Source organism: Mus caroli, unplaced genomic scaffold, assembly GCF_978045245.1.
Source record: "Mus caroli unplaced genomic scaffold, Mus_caroli_1 scaffold_6, whole genome shotgun sequence".
NCBI lineage: Eukaryota > Metazoa > Chordata > Mammalia > Rodentia > Muridae > Mus > Mus caroli.
Genome location: NW_028227261.1, coordinates 94,070,934 through 94,088,233, shown reverse-complemented (window position 1 = coordinate 94,088,233; position 17,300 = coordinate 94,070,934). Strand labels below are relative to the sequence as shown.

Genomic DNA, 17,300 nt, shown 5'->3' with positions numbered 1-17,300 from the left:
CTTTTGACCCCTGTGGCCTCCTGTGCACATGTGGTGCATATAAACACTTTTAGGCACATACACATAAAAATAATAAATCTTAAATTAAAAAAAAGATTATCAAGAAAATTCTTCTAAGGCTAAGCTAATAGCCGTAGCCTCCCAAAAGGCTTCAAACAGATAGTACTGACCTCAGAATCCTAACTGTTCTCAGTAGCCAGGTTGCATCAACTGTTTACCTTTGAGAACACTGGAATTCAACTGACTGGACATAATCTCCTCATTAATAAAAAACATAAGTGTTGTGCAAAGTTGTATTTGCTGATGGAGTTCCAAGTACAAATCATGCCAAAAATCATGCTTCCAAAGACATACAGTTACAATGGGAACATATTTTGTATCAGTAGACATTTCATTTCCCTTGAACTAGAAACATAAACTAGTGTTTGATGTGAGGAAATAAAGAAATCAAGAATGAGGCAAGTACTTGATATGCTTCACTTCAACTTTGAATCATTTTTATATGGTATGTACTATTTTATTCTTCTTACCATAGTATTAGTAAGACTCAGAAAGATTAAGTAACTGTATCAGGTCATATAGTCAGTCAATGTGAGAACTTAGATTTAAACCCAAGGCTCTCTAACTCAGGAGCCTTTGTTCTTATTGACTCCATTACAGAGGTCAGGTGACCCGTCCAGCAGGTCCAGTTATTCGAGGGTCACGAGGGGACCTCCTCCTAAGAGCCAAATGGGGGTTAGAGAGAGACGAGGGCCTTGTGCGAATAACGACACGGAAACAGTTCTGGAATGTATCAAAGCCCCGAATCTATTGAAAAAGGTCTAAGGCTTAAATGCACAAGCAAAAGGGGAAGTACAGATACTTATCAGTGGGAGGGGTAGGATAATACAAGCAAAAGGAGAAGTACTTATGGGAGGGGGGCAATAGAAATTCTTTCTTTTCACAGCTACACGGGGTAGCAGGAACTTGGTGGTATCGGGGTGTGGTCAGGACATCGGCGATGGCTTAGGGCTGGAACATTCTCGGAATCGGTAGGGCTGGAACATTCTCAGAATCGATGTGGCGGTGGCCCGCTTTTGACCCCCTTTTCTTCTCAGGGGGAGAGGGCCAATTCAGAGATCAAGAGTTGTCTTAATAGCTCCCAACAGTCAGGGTGTTTTTAAAATGTAGGGGGAATGGTTAAATAGGGAAAGAGGAATACATAGTGCTATAGAGTTCCAGACATGTCAGACTGGCAGGTACTAGCAAAGAAACTGCACATGGGTTTCTTTAAAATAAGAGGAGTTGGTGTGGCCCAAGATTGAATGTGGCATGGCAATTGGCTCTCTCTTGGTCTACAAGAGTTTGGTGGATGCTCTACTAGGGGATTATCACATTTCCCTCCTCTTCCTCCTCCTCCTCTTCCTCCTCCTGCTCTTCTTCCTCCTCCTCCTTTTCCTCCTCCTTTTCCTCTTCCTTCCCCCTTTCCATTTTTTGTTGATAATGGTGTGTGCACACATGTGCACATGCTAATGCCTTTGATAATATATGCAGAAATCAGCACAGGACATCAATTGTCTCCCTCTATCTCTTTTTACTTCATCCCCTTGAGTCAGGGGCTCCCTCTGAATATGGGAATTAGTGTGATTCAGACAGGATGGCTTGCTACTAGTCCCAGTAGTCCTCCAGTCTCCACTATCTAACCAGTGGTGGGGTTAAAAGCAGCCCTGACCAGCTATTTAATGTGAGATCTGCGCTGGACTTTAGCTTACACTGAGGTTCTGAATGGTCTTAGATCTGTGGCAATCCTCCTGCTCCAGCCTCCTGAAGGCTGGGATTATGGGTTGTAGCACCTCATCTGCTATGGATTATTGCTTTTCTAGTAATGAACTAGAAGTTACTTCTACAGTAGAAAGCAACAATGAGTCCCTTCCACTCCCCACTTCAGCTCAGGCACCTTTGCTGTCAATAAGCAAGTTAACACTCCTTAGCATGTGTAAACTGTTCATGTGACTGAAAAGCTGAAGCAGTCAAGAAATGAATAGACAAAGTATGTGGGTTAGGGTTTTAAGAAGTTTACCTGTAACCAACTAACAGCCCGTTTGTAACTAGCTAGCATTTTTGAAACTGACTAATAAGAAAATGATTTAATGCCCTTGACCTGTGTCTCACAATCAACAAATTGAACAAATAACTCATTCAGAAAGTCTGTGGACACATTCAAGCCACTTATAAGATGCCAGGGTGTACAAGAAGAACATCAATGAAAACAGACTTATTTTACTCATGTCCCAGAGAGGAAATATTCTGTTGTCTCTCTACCAGCCAGAGTGATAGTAAATACTGTGGACCCTGGCTCAACATCAGTTCTGAAACACCTGCTGTGTCAGTGCCAGACTGTGACCCCCACACACAACCCCCTCCCAAGCTTGAGCTGGATGATCAAGTCTCCAACACTGGAGCTACATGTCTTGCTCTTCTACAATTATATCTTTCTGCCAGAGAACTGAGAACTGCCCACCCGCTGAGCTCCTGGAGAGCCTACTTTGCAACTCAATCTAACTGAACCAAGCAACAGATCCCAGGTGAAACAAAGGGATGGGTCCTTGGGTTTTCCCATATATATTCAGTTCCATACATTAAAGATTGAGTCTTGATTAGAGAACTTTGTCTTGGCTTGTTATTTCACTTGCTGTCCTTCCCATTCATCCCCAGTTCTCTTTTCATGAACCCACTAACCACTGGCTGCTATCGGGTATAGTTGTCACTGGAACAAGAGTCCTGAATATGGAAAGAATGACTCAAGGACACTGTCTTGGTGGGGCTCCACAGAAAACGGAAGATGGTATTCAGCATGGTAAGCAACATACAGCATCAAGCATGTTAGCGCTATAAGTTTTATCTTTTGAAGGCTGTTGATTGCAATTGTGAAAAAAGAATACAGGCTAGACTGAGTAAGAGTTGTCTCAACACTGATATCAGTTAGGGGTTGACAGTGGAAAATGTGACTGGAAAATTCTAAAAAGGCATTTGTCCACAGTCAAGAACTGCATCAGGGCTGGGCAGTGTTGGCACAGGTCTTTAATCCCAGCACTTGGGAGGCAGAGGCAGGGAGATTTCTGAGTTTGAGGCCAGCCTTGCCTACAAAGTGAGTTCCAGGACAGCCAGGGCTAAACAGGGAAACCCTATGTGGAAAAACCAAACCAAAAAAAAAAAAAAAACTTAGATCAGGGAAGAGTAGTAGGGCTCAAAATGATAAATTTAATTTAATTTAATTTAATTTAATAAATAAGTAAAATATACACACAAAAAGGGAGATGCTATATATCCAAATGACATGGAGAGAGAGAGAGAGAGGGAGAGAGAGAGAGAGAAAGAGAGAGAGAGAGAGAGACAGAGACAGAGAGACAGAGAGACAGAGAGACAGAGAGACAGAGACAGAGATAGAGAGACAGAGAGAGACAGAGACAGAGAGACAGAGAGACAGAGAAGGAAAATATATTTTAGAGCTCTCTCAGAGACAAAAGGACATCAGGAGATGTTCTGTTTTCTGGTCCCTACAGGAGACATCCTTAGTTCTGGTCACATCAAGTTTTATACCCTCTCTGTATTGTCTGTGTTTGGTGCACCAATCTGTCCATGTGTCAACACATGTCTGTTTTTGTTTTGTTTTCTGAATGACTGTTGTTCTATGTTTCATGTTGAAAAGAAAAAAAAATGGTTAAAACTTTATCTTTTGGCTATACATCTCTTGATTCAGTCTTAGTTTTCACAGAGGAGGCTGAACAAAGTTGACCTGCATCCTTAGCCCGGAGTCAAGTGCAGCAGGAGAGACCCTGCTGAAAAGTTGTTTTTTAGAGAGGCCAGCTGCTTCTTAGTTCTAAGGCAAATAAGCTGATGGGTTTTTTTCTTAGAAAAATCTCTGCAATTGTGATTATTGGGTTCAACAAATGACAAAGTGCTTTTTCTCTTGAAATTATACCTAGAAAAGTAAAAATTCTTTTGTATAAATTTAAAAGATTCGTGTAGCTGCTTCATTTGGTTTCTGACTGGTCTTAAAGGTAGAAACATGCTCTTCATGTCTTGGTCATAGATTATTGGCTTATAAGTTATTGAGTATGATTTAAAAAGTGTGACACTCGTGACAAGAATGTTAGTTTAAAACTGGTAACTCAGTGTTGTACTCATTTTAAAACAACATGTGGCATGAACCAGCCCAGGAAATCAAGCGTCTAAAGATACTTCTAAATTGGGATAATATTTTATGTAATTCTTATCCAAGAAACTAGACTTGTAAGAGATAAGATTTAAAACAATGTTTCTTCAATGAAGCATTAAAATTTGAACTGTCATGCATTCATATATAAGAATTGTTAGTCAAACTTTGTAATATGAAAGTAATCCTTTTGATATTGATTTTAAAGAGAATGGATAGTTTAAAATTGGGTTTTGCTTTCCAAAATTTATGGTTATACTCTAATATTGAAAAGAAACTTCAAAATTCTGGTTAAAATTCCCAGTGTTCCATTTGCTGCACTTTGCAGTTTGATTGTAAGGTCATGATTTTTAGCTCACCCATATTTTCTAATTACAATAATTACAAGAGTAATAAAAAATAAAACCATTCTTGGCCAGTATGGACCTACATGGACCTACTGCCCCTTTTATCTAAGCTTTATTGGATACAGTGGTAGAAGCACAATTTAAAACACACACACACACACACACACACACACACACACACACACACACACACACCCCACCCAAGATTGGAAAGGAGATCTCAGTGAGAATTTATTTGGTATCAAACAGGCTCCTGATTAACATTTTCAGGATTTTGCGGATATGTTACTAAAAACAGCTAGCAGAGTTTCTTGAGATTCTCAAGCAGGGTTTTTTTAGTTGTTTGTTTGTTTTTGTTTTTTGTTTTTTTTTCCCTCACAATTGTCTTATGAGAATGCTAATGCAGTTCTCTGTGGCCGTTCAGGCATATGAAACAAAGACAGTCTTATCAGGGTATATTTGTCCTTGTGCAGAAATTGGACCCTAATACAATCAGTGTTTGCCTATTGTTGCTGCCTTTCAACAATATTACAGTACTTACAAGCAATGTTTTCATAACACTAATGTTATAAGGAATGTTTTAAGTATAAATAATCTTAGGAAAGACTGTCCACACATTAGAGGCATAGACAGACAGTAGAATTGCTCCCCTGTAATCTTTTTGCTGCAGGAGGTGTAGGCATTGGTCCAGGACCTAGGAAAAAGGCTCAGATGAAGTAATATTTACACTTGAGTTAATGAAAAGCTCAGACCAGCCTTAGTGAGGATTGTGTGGCATTTCTTTAGTTTTGCAAACCCTGCCTAGGGAAGTTGTTGGGGCCTCACCTCTCCTTTCAATTGCAAAATAATTTAAAGGCCAAAACAGCATTATTACAGGCCTATCCAGATGTTGGTAAAAATGAAGGTTAAACTTAAGATTTATGAAAGGTCAATGAGGCTATGGAACTTCTAAGATCATTACAATATGGATTGCCTACTCCATATAGAATTACTATCGAATTGGAAGGTTGTGTTTTACTTTATATCCTGATAATTGTGAAGGATTTGATTCTAGTGAGCTTATGATCATTGGAAAGTTTTGCCTCTAGGTATATCTAATAGCCTTACATTATGTAAACTAAAAATAATAATAATTTTTTGTCTCTGCTTTAATACAAGAACCTAGGGCTTTAAATCTTTCAGTTTATATTGTTTATTATATGGACAGCATTTTTATTAACTATTCTCTCTTAAAGAAAATATACTATAAATCTTTACTCTTACACAACGAGCTTGAAAAATTTTGGAGTAGTTGTTGCTCCAGAAAAGATTCAAAAGGCAATATCTTTTTCAATATTTGGCCCTCAGTTATATCCTAGGAAAATTTGGTAGAGAAAAATTCAAGAAAGAAAAGAGGATTTGCTTACTTCAAATTATTTTTAAAAGCTTCCAGGAGATGTTAATTGGTTAAGACCTCACCTTAAGCTTACCATAGAAGTACTTAAGTCTTTCTTGGATGTTATCAAGGGAGATGCAAATTTAGTGGTGAGAAACAAAAAGCTTTGCAAAGTAGAGGAAGCTTCTGTAATCAACTGTTATCAATTGTAATCAATGGTAATCAAATGTTAACTGCTTATTTTAATTATTGTTACTCAATGAGCTCACATCAATTCTTTGGTAAAGAAAGTATTAATGTGAAATCACCTTTCTTCATCTCCAAGTAAAGTTTTAACATCTTGCTATGAAGCTTTCATGGTGTTAATAAAAATATTGTAGGATCGAATTATGAAGTGAGGTTAGAAAAAATGTCTTAAAAACCTGAGGAGACATCTATTCCTTGTTCCAAACAGCATTTAAATCGTCATTTGCAGAATATCGATATTTGGCCTATTGCATAGTAAATTTAAGTAATTTATAATCATTTTTCAAAGACAAGTTAAAATTTGCTTCTACGCAAACTTTTGTATTTCCTGTAAATTTATGTATGCATTCCATAAAAAATCTACTGTATTTGTAAAACAGCCCTTCTATGGGAGAGAAGTATATGTGATTGGATCACATGTTTATTCTTTTGAGTTTCCTCCTGCTTCAGCACAGATAATTCAATTGTGTGCTGTTATCACTGTTTTGAAATGTTGAAAACAAATCAACCTTTAATTTTTATATTGATAGCATATATATATATATATATATATATATATATATATATATAGGTTTACAGTAGGTTGAATTGTTTCTTTTTTAGATACTGCTAATGTTCTAATTTTGCAACTGTTTATGCACATTCAACTCAGGTTAACAGAAAATAATGTTTCTTTAAAGGACTCTCCTTGGACCTTTAAGTATTTATCCTGGAGACCACCACCAGTGTTAGCTAGGGCACAGAGTCGGGTGACACCCACCAGCTACCCACGACACCCGCCACAGTATCTTAAGACTTCTGGTGAGTGGAACACAGCGTCTGCTCCAATCCAATCGTGCCAGACCTGAGGCTGCATTAGTTAGTGAAGCAGAAAACCTGGCCTGAGTAGGGCACAAGCCCCTTCCCGTCCGACCAGCACTGGGGTAGTTAGGGCGCAGAGTCGGCTGACACCCGCCAGCTACTCACAACACCAGCCATGGGATCATAAGACTTCAGGTGATCCAGCCACCCTCCTGGCCAGAGGAGAGGTCTCCACCCGGCCCAGGAGCCCTTTGCCTCAGGATCAGCAGGAGCCATCTTGGTTCCGGGACTCCGCTGAACTTAGTCTGCACAGGTGAGAGTGTGGACCACAGAAGCTGACAGCTTCTGGGATAGGCGGGAGCCACAGAGCCTCTGAGGCAGCGCCCTTTTCGGGCTCCAGACATCCAGCCACCCTGCAGGCCAGAGGACAGGTGTCTGCTCAGCCGAAGAGCAGCGGAAGCCATCTTGGTTCTGAGACTCCGCTGAACTTAGTCTGCAAAGGTGAGAGTGTGCACCACAGAAGCTTACAACTTCTGGGACAGACGGGAGCCACAGAGCCTCTGCGGCAGCGCCCTTTTCGGGCCCTAGATATCCGGCCACCCTTCCAGGCCAGAGGACAGGTGTCCACCTGGCCTGGGAGCCCTTTGCCTCAGGATTGGCAGAAGCCATCTTGGTTCCGGGACTCCGCTGAACTTAGTCTGCACAGGTGAGAGTGTGCACCACAGAAGCTGACAGCTTCTGGGACAGGCGGGAGCCACAGAACTACTGAGACAGCACCCTTTTCGGGCCCCAGACATCCGGCCACCTTCCTGGCCAGAGGACAGGTGTCCACCTGGCCCGGGAGGGTTTTGCTTCTAGATTGGCGGTAGCCATCTTGGTTCCGGGACTCCACCGAACATGGTCTGCACAGGTGAGAGTGTGCACCACCCAAGCTGTCAGCGTCTGGGACCCACCAAAGCAACACAGCTTCTGGGAAAGGTCCTGTTTTGGGCCTTCATCTTCGGCCAGGAGGAGGTCCAAACACAAGATATCTGTGCACCATCCATGTAAGAGGAGAGCTTGCCTGCAGAGAGTGCTCTGACCACTGAATCTCAGAGGAGAGAGACTCTCTCCCAGGTCTGCTGATAGAGGCTAACAGAATCACCAGAAAAACAATCTCTAAACAGAGACAACTATAACAACTAACTCCAGAGATTACCAGATGGCGAAAGGTAAACGTAATAATCTTACTGACAGAAACCAAGACCATTCACCATCATCAGAACCCAGCACTCCCACTTCGTCCAGTCCAGGGCACCCCAACAAACCGGAAAAGCTAGACCCAGATCTAAAAGCATATCTCATGTTGATGGTAGAGGACATCAAGAAGGACTTTAATAACACACTTAAAGAAATACAGGAGAACACTGCTAAACAGGTAGAAGACATTAAAGAGCAAGCACAAAAATCCCTTAAAGAATTGCAGGAAAACCAGACATAACAGATGATGGAATTGAATAAAACCATCCAAGACCTAAAAAGGGAAGTAGACACAATAAAGAAAACCCAAATTGAGGCAACACTGGAGATAGAAACCCTAGGAAAGAAATCTGGAACCATAGATGCAAGCACTAGCAACAGAATACAAGAGATGGAAGAGAGAATCTCAGGTGCAGAAGACTCCATAGAGAACATCGGCACAACAATCAAAGAAAATACAAAATCAAAAAGATCCTAACTCAAAACATCCAGGAAATCCAGGACACAATGAAAAGACCAAACCTACGGATAATAGGAGTAGATGAGAATGAAGATTTTCAACTCAAAGGACCGGCAAATATCTTCAACAAAATTATAGAAGAAAACTTCACAAACCTAAAGAAAGAGATGCCCATGAAAATAAAAGAAGCCTACAGAACTCCAAATAGACTGGACCAGAAAAGAAATTCCTCCCGAAACATAATAATCAGAACAACAAATGCACTAAATAAAGATAGAGTACTAAAAGCACTAAGGGAAAAAGGTCAAGTAACATATAAAGGCAAGCCTATCAGAATTACACCAGATTTTTCACCAGAGACTATGAAAGCCCGAGGGCCTGGATGTTATACAGAAACTAAGAGAACACAAATTCCAGCCCAGGCTACTATACCCAGCCAAACGCTCAATTACCATAGATGGAGAAACCAAAGTATTCCATGACAAAATCAAATTCACACATTATCTTTCCACAAACCCAGCCCTTTAAAGGATAATAACAGAAAAAAACCAATACAAGGATGGAAACCACGTCCTAGAAAAAGCAAGAAGGTAATCCGTCAACAAACCTAAAAGAAGACAGCCACAAGAACAGAATGCCAACTCTAACAACAAAAATAAAAGGAAGCAACAATTATGTTTCCTTAATATCTCTTAATATCAATGGACTCAACTCCCCAATAAAAAGACATAGACTGACAGACTGGCTACACAAATAAGGCATAACATTTTACTGCTTACAGGAAACTCATCTCAGAGAAAAAGATAGACACTACCTCAGAAGGAAAGGCTAGAAAACAATTTTCCAAGCAAATTGTAGGAAGAAACAAGCTGGAGTAGCCATCCTAATATCTAAAAAAATCAACTTACAACCCAAAGTCATCAAAAAATACAAGGAAGGGCACTTCATACTCATCAAAGGTAAAATCCTCCAAGAGGAACTATAAATTCTGAATATCTATGCTCCAAATACAAGGGCAGCCACATTCATTAAAGATACTTTAGTAAACCTCAAACCACACATTGCACCTCACAAAATAATAGTGGGAGACTTCAACACACCACTTTCACCAATGGACAGATCATGGAAGCAGAAACCAAAAAGGGACACAGTGAAACTAACAGAAGTGATGAAACAAATGGATCTGACAGATATCTACAGAACATTTTATCCTAAAACAAAAGGATATAACTTCTTAGCACCTCATGGCTCCTTCTCCAAAATTGACCACATAATTGGTCACAAAACACGCCTCAACATATACAAAAAAAATTGAAATTGTCCCATGCATCCTATTAGACCACCATGGACTAAGGCTGATCTTCAATAACAAAATAAATAGTAGAAAGCCAACACACACGTAGAAACTAAACAACACTCTTCTCAATGATACCTTGGTCAAAGAAGGAATAAAGAAAAATTAAGGACTTTTTGGAGTTTAATGAAAATGAAGCCACAACATACCCAAACCTATGGGACACAATGAAAGCATTTCTAAGAGGAAAACTCATAGCTCTGAGTGCCTCCAAAAAGAAACTAGAGAGAGCACACATTAGCAGCTTGAAAACACACCTAAAAGATCTCGAACAAAAGGAAGCAAATTCACCCAAGAGGAGAAGATGACAGGAAATAATCAAACTCAGGGGTGAAATCAACCAAGTGGAAACAAGAAGAATGATTCAAAGAATCAACCAATCTAGGAGCTGGTTCTTTGAGAAAATCAACAAGATAGATAAACCCTTAGCCAGACTCACTAGAGGGCACAGGGAAAGAATTCTAATTAACAAAATCAGAAATGAAAACGGAGACATGACAACAGATCCTGAATAAATCCATAACACCATCAGATCCTTCAACAAAAGGCTATACTCAACAAAACTGGAAAACCTGGATGAAATGGACAAGTTTCTAGACAAATACCAGGTACCAAAGTTAAATCAAGATCAGGTTAATGATCTAAACAGTCCCATATCCCCTAAAGAAATAGAAGCAGTCATTAATAGTCTCCCAACCAAAAAAAAGGCCAGGACCAGATGGGTTTAGTGCAGAGTTCTATCAGACCTTCAAAGAAGATCTAATCCCAGTTCTTCACAAACTATTCCACAAAATAGAAACAGAAGGTACCCTACCCAACTCATTCTATAAAGCCAAAATTACTCTGATACTTAAACCACAAAAAGACCCAAAAAAGATAGAGAACTTCAGACCAATTTCCCTTATAAATATCAATGCAAAAATCCTCAATAAAGTTTTCGCTAACCGAATCCAAGAACACATCAAAACAATCATCCATCCTGACCAAGTAGGTTTCATCCCAGGGATGCAAGGAGGGTTCAATATACGGAAATCCATCACCATAATACAGTATTTAAACAAACTCAAAGATAAAAACCACATGATCATCTCATTAGATGCTGAGAAAGCCTTTGACAAAATCCAACACCCATTCATGATAAAAGTCTTGGAAAGATCAGGAATTCAAGGCCCATACCTAAACATGATAAAAGCAATTTACAGCAAACCAGTAGCCAACATCAAAGTAAATGGTGAGAAGCTGGAAGAAATCCCACTAAAATCAGGGACTGGAAAAGGCTGTCTACTCTCTCCCTACCTCTTCAACATAGTATTTGAAGTCCTAGCCAGAGCAATTAGACAACAAAAGGAGATCAAGGGGATACAAATTGGAAAAGAAGAAGTCAAAATATCACTCTTTGCAGATGATATGATAGTATATATAAGTGACCCTAAAAATTCCACCAGAGAACTCCTAAGCCTGATGAACAGCTTCAATGAAGTAGCTGGATATAAAATTAATTCAAGCAAGTCAATGGCCTTTCTGTACACAAAGGATAAACAGGCTGAGAACGAAATTAGGGAAACAACGCCCTTCTCAATAGTCACAAACAATATAAAATACCTTGGCGTGACTCTAACTAAGAGTAAAAGATCTGTATGACAAGAACTTCAAGTCTCTGAAGGAAGAAATTAAAGTAGATCTCAGAAGATGGAAAGATCTCCCATGCTCATGGATTGTCAGGATCAACATTGTAAAAATGGCTATCTTACCAAAAGCAATCTACAGATTCAATGCAATCCCCATCATAATTCCAACTCAATTCTTCAAGGAATTAGAAAGGGCAATCTGCAAATTCATCAGGAACAACAAAAATGCTAGGATAGCAAAAACTCTTCTCAAGGATAAAAGAACCTCTGGTGGAATCACCATGCCTGACCTAAAGCTGTACTACAGAGCAATTGTGATAAAAACTGCATGGTACTGGTATACCGACAGACAAGTAGACCAATGGAACAGAATTGAAGGCCCTGAGATGAACCCACACACCTATGGTCACTTGATCTTTGACAAGGGAGCAAAACCATCCAGTGGAAAAAAGACAGCATTTTCAACAAATGGTGCTGGCACAACTGGCGGTTATCATGTAGAAGAATGCGAATTGATCCATTCCTATCTCCTTGTACTAAGGTCAAATCTAAGTGGATTAAGGAACTCCACATAAAACCAGAGATACTGAAACTTATAGAGGAGAAAGTAGGAAAAAGCCTTGAAGATATGGGTACAGGGGAAAAATTCCTGAATAGAGCAGCAAAGGCTTGTGCTGTAAGATCGAGAATCAATAAATGGGACCTCATAAAGTTGCCACGCTTCTGCAAAGCAAAAGACACTGTCAATAAGGCAAAAAGACCACCAACAGATTGGGAAAGGATCTTTACCTATCCTAAATCAGATAGGGGACTAATATCCAATATATATAAAGAACTCAAGAAGGTGGACTCCAGAAAATCAAATAACCCCATTAAAAATGGGGCTCAGAACTGAACAAAGAATTCTCACCTAAGGAATACCGAATGGCAGGGAAGCACCTGAAAAAATGTTCAGCATCCTTAATCATCAGGGAAATGCAACTCAAAACAACCCTGAGATTCCACCTCACACCTGTCAGAATGGCTAAGATCAAAAATTCAGGTGACAGCAGATGCTGGCGAGGATGTGGAGAAAGAGGAACACTCCTTCATTGTTGGTGTGATTGCAAGCTAGTACAACCACTCTGGAAATCAGTTTGGCGGTTCCTCAGAAAATTGGACATAATACTACAAGAGGATCCAGCAATACCTCTCCTGGGCATATATCCAGAAGATGTTCCAACTGGTAAGAAGGACACATGCTCCACTATGTTCATAGCAGCCTTATTTATAACAGCCAGAAGCTGGAAAGAACCCAGATGCCCCTCAACATAGGGATGGATACAGAAAATGTGGTACATTTACACAATGGAGTTCTACTCAGCTATTAAAAGAATGAATTTATGAAATTTCTAGACAAATCGATGGACCTGGAGGGCGTCATCCTGAGTGAGGTAACACAATCACAAAGAAACTCACACAATATGTACTCACTGATAAGTGGATATTTGCCCAAAAACTTAGGATACCCAAGATATAAGATACAATTTGCTAAACGCATGAAACTCAAGAAGAAGGTAGACCAAAGTGTGGACACTGTGCCCCTTCTTAGAATTGGGAACAAAACACCCATGGAAAGAGTTACAGAGATAAAGTTTGGAGCTGTGACGAAAGGATGGACCATCTAAAGACTGCCATATCCAGGGATCCATCCCATAATCAGCTTCCAAAAGCTGACACCATTGCATACACTAGCAAGATTTTGCTGAAAGGACCCTGATATAGCTGTCTCTTGTGAGACTAGGCCGGGGTCTAGCAAACACAAAAGTGCATGCTCACAGTCAGCTATTGGATGGATCACAGGGCCCCCAATGGAGGAGCTAGAGAAAGTACCCAAAGAGCTAAAGGGATCTGCAACCCTATAGGTGGAACAACATTATGAACTAACCAGTACCCCAGAGCTCTTGACTCTAGCTGCATATGTATCAAAAGATGGCCTAGTCGGCCATCACTGGAAAGAGAGGCCCATTGGACACACAAACTTTATATGCCCCAGTACAGCGGAACGCCAGGGCCAAAAAGTGGGAGTGGGTTGGTAGGGGAGTGAGGAGGGGGAGTGTATTGGGGACTTTTTGGATAGCATTGGAAATGTAAATGAGGAAAATACCTAATAAAAAATTAATTCTAAAAAATAAAAAATAAAAAAAATTTATCCTGGACTGCCTGGATAAGATCCCTTAAAGAAATGGCACAGCAGATTTGTATCCCAGGAAGATTATAAGCCTTAAACAAGAACAATTGGTCACATAATCTCATTTTTTTACATCATCAAAATAGTAATGGCTTGAGATAATAATTTGGTATTTTTAGAGAATGAGCATGTCAAATTGTAAAGACTTGTTCTCAGAGACCTCACTGTCTATCTATTCCACCGAATGGTGTTAAACTCTAGAGAACTTATAATTAATCAATTACTGCAAACTGATACTCGTATTTCTGATCCTAAGAAGATAAAATATGTACATGGGACTTTTGCCAAATTTTTAAGCTTTCTGGTTGCAATTGCTTTAACAAGAGAAGCAACTAAAGATGTAATTTGTCATTGCCTACATAAATTTTTTTATGCTTGGTGTTCCAAAGAAGATTAAAAAATAAAATGGAACTGGCTATTACAGTCAAGCATTTGAGATGTTTTGTTAACAATTTAATCTTATCCTTATTACTAGAGTTTTCTATAATTATCAAGGACAAGACATTGTTGAACTTTGAAAGAATATCTTCTTAAAAAAAACAAAAAAGAGGGAAATTATATCCCCATGCACGTAATTTAAATCATGCATTTTATTTTTAAAATATTAAAATTTCTATGCTAAGGAACTCTGCTGAGTGTCTATAGCATCCGACAGCTAGGCACACTCATGCCTAGGTAAATGGAAATGTCTACTTATTGGTATAAGGCATGATCTTGATCATATATCTAATATGGAAAGAGGGCATGTTTGTATTTTTTCTGCAGAATGCTTCAGGATCATGCTTGCTGCCAAGAGTGATTGGTGTGACATGCTGACACAAAGGGATAATTCTGACATGTGAGCTTGTTGAGTGCCCTGACAATGATGACAGGAAAGCTGTTTTGGGTGTATGTTCTTGACCCACCTTTGCTTGCCTATGTCCCAGATTATACAAGCTGGCTTGCTTCAAGGTTTTACACTTTGTGAGACAGAGAACATAGAGACTGTGGAAACTGATTAGAAAAATTAATCAAAATGAATATTTATAATGACTTTTCTCTTTCCTTTAAAGTGCCCAGTTATTTTGACTCAATGATGGATTGACTGGTCTAGAAATAAATCCAGTGTTGGATATTCTAATTACGAAGATAGCTAAAATATCTTTATCAGCCAGCTCACCTGACTCTTACCGCTATTGACCTGAAAAGTAAGTTTTTTTTTCTGTTGATTCTCAAAGCTACCTCCCCCCACCCTAGGAGGCCAGGCCCTGATCTGATCTTTGCTAATTTGCAACTGAATTGAGTGCCTGGGACATCCCCACAGACTACTTTAACTCTGCTCCTTTTAACTTTGACTTTGTTTTTTAAGCAGGTTGGTTACTTCCATACAGTCTCACCTTCAGCAAAGCTCAGATATGGCAGTTATTCATCGCTATGAAGAGATGCATTGAGCGCTTATTGTGGCTTTGGTCTGAATGAAAAAAAAAAGGTGTGCTATGAGGTACAGCAGCCAAAGATGGACCAATGATGATTCTATTAACTCTTATCAAACTTAGACAGAGGCATGTGTCAAAAGGATATGTTTGTTCATTATAAACACTAAAGGGCTGTGCTTGTGCAAATAAATACAAATAAGCTGCATGTGTTCTCCTGGATGGGTCAGAAGGAGTCTAGACATTCAGACCCAAGGCAGGCAGAGCCACCAGCCACCATAATTCCCAGACAGGGCCATGGAAAATAAGTAAATTTTATGCCCCACTCCAGCTAATTTTTAATAAATAAAAAGGGAGGAACTTTAACACCCCTTCTCCCCAGTCTTAAGCTGGCTGAACAAGTCCCTGACACCGGAGCCAGGCATCTGGCTCTGCTACATTTACATCTTCCTGCCAGAGAACTGAGAACTGCCTGCCCACTGAGCTGCTGAAGAGCCTACTTTGCAACTCAATCCAGCTGAAACAAACAACAGAACTCACCCATATTTATTCAGTGACATACATTAAAGATTGAGCCTTGATTAGAGAACTTTGTCTTGGCTCATTATTTCTCTTGCCATCCTTTCAGTCCATTCATAGCTTTCCTTTTAAGAACTTAGTAAAATTTGGCCACTTGCTGCTACATCAGATTATGGTTGGAGTTACTGAAATCAACTTGCTTAGCACCTTGTGACAGTTTTTATATCCTTGGACCAGGGAGTGGCACCATATGGAGGTGTGGCATTGTTGGAATAGGTGTGACCTGGTTGGAATGGGTTGTCACTGTGGGTGTGGGCATAAGATCCTCACCCTAGTTGCCTGGAAGTCAGTCTTCCAGTAGCAGCCTTTGAATGAACTCTCAGCTCTGCCTGTGCCATGCCTGCCTGGATGCTGCCATGCTCCCACCTTGATGATAATGGACTGTACTTCTGAAACTGTAAGCCAGCCCCAATGAAATGTTTTTTATAAGACTTGCCTTGGTCATGGTGTCTGTTCACAGCAGTAAAACGCTAACTAAGACACACCCCAAATCTAGCATGGTCCCCTGGAAACCAGAGGTAGAGACAGAATTAGGTGGCAAAGAGATTATTAGCCAGTAACTCAAGAAGGATGAAGGGAGCTAGGAGACAGCAGAATCAAGAAAGGGAAGTGATCCTGTGTTAGTCAGAAATGCTATGGCATAGTTTTGTTCATTCATGAGGGGTTGCACCGCAAAGCAATTAACAGCTGGGACTTCTAGCTTTTCACACTCCTCACAACCAAGCAGTCTTTTCTTCAAGTGGAAGACTCCAAATTATACTGACTCGATGTCTGTCATTCCAATCTGCTACTGAACACAGATAGTCTTTTCCTAAGAGGTCTTGTGTCCTCTCACAAATAGGTATCTGTCATAGGAATATTGCAATACAATGATATTTAACTCAGGGGAATCTGTAATCTGAGGCCAAGAACAATGTGTACACACAATAATTGCTCAGACAGGTCAGCACCTTGGGAGGCACAGAGTTAGCATTCATTCACTAATACTTGAATGAGGGAAAGCAGGATGACTTGGGAGAGGGAGAGGCTGGAGAGATGACTCCTGGTTAAGAGTACTGGCCTGTTCTTTCAGAGGACCTGGGTTAAATTCCCAAAACTGACATGGTGGCTTACAGGAATCCATAACTATAGTTCCAGAGGGTCTGATACCCTAGTTGCGCACTGCATGCATGTGGTGAACAGACATACGCATAAGCAAAACACTCACACACATTAAATAATCTATTAAAATAGGAAAGAATTAACCAGACCAACAGGAAGTGGGCAGAGGGCTGTCTAGGGCATTGAGAGTATACACACACACAAAGGCCATGGCAAATAGGAGCACAAGTAGTTCAGAGAGCCAAAGGAACCCTTACCCAAACACAGGGAGCATAGGAGTTACAAAGTGAGTCAAGACTAGAAAGGGGGTTGTGTCAGTTTCCTGGGGCTGCC

General features: G+C 40.1%; 1 long non-coding RNA gene across 2 annotated transcripts; it reads left to right on the top strand.

Moving 5' to 3' along the window:
- Positions 1–345: 345 nt before the first annotated feature.
- On the top strand, positions 346–15,876 carry LOC115030337 (uncharacterized). Of its 2 annotated transcripts, none has more exons than XR_015047376.1 (5): positions 346–505; positions 2,482–2,564; positions 2,695–2,836; positions 14,928–15,062; positions 15,227–15,876. It is a non-coding gene; the product is annotated as an uncharacterized LOC115030337 (long non-coding RNA). The 2 variants fall into 2 exon arrangements; XR_015047375.1 differs by having other exon boundaries at positions 15,224–15,876.
- The last annotated feature ends 1,424 nt before the right edge of the window (positions 15,877–17,300 follow it).